The sequence below is a fragment of the Myotis lucifugus genome, unplaced genomic scaffold, assembly GCF_000147115.1.
Source record: "Myotis lucifugus unplaced genomic scaffold, Myoluc2.0 scaffold_23, whole genome shotgun sequence".
In the NCBI taxonomy this organism is placed as follows: Eukaryota; Metazoa; Chordata; class Mammalia; order Chiroptera; family Vespertilionidae; genus Myotis; species Myotis lucifugus.
In genome coordinates, this window is record NW_005871071.1 from 11,202,095 (window position 1) to 11,202,432 (window position 338).

Sequence of the window (338 nt, forward strand, 5' to 3'; positions counted from 1 at the left end):
GGCTCGCAGAGGGCGCGGCTGAGCTTTCCCCTTAAACGGTTGGGTTGGGCCTCGGGAACAGCCTCCCCAGGCCTCCCGGCCTCCCGAATGGGTTGTTATGGTAACAAATGACCGAACAGTCCCTTACGAACTGGCCAATGAGAGGGCCCGTCTTTTCCACCGCACCTCTGAGCCCGAGGTGTTGCAAAGGTCCAGGCGGGAGCAGACGGTGGGGACGTTCTGCGGAAGAGCGGGAGCGGGGCTTGTGACGTCACCACGGCCAGCCTATCACGCTACCTTCTTGCTCAAGGGCTCCGCCCCTTTACCACACATTTCCCCTCCCTAGCTCATTTCGCACG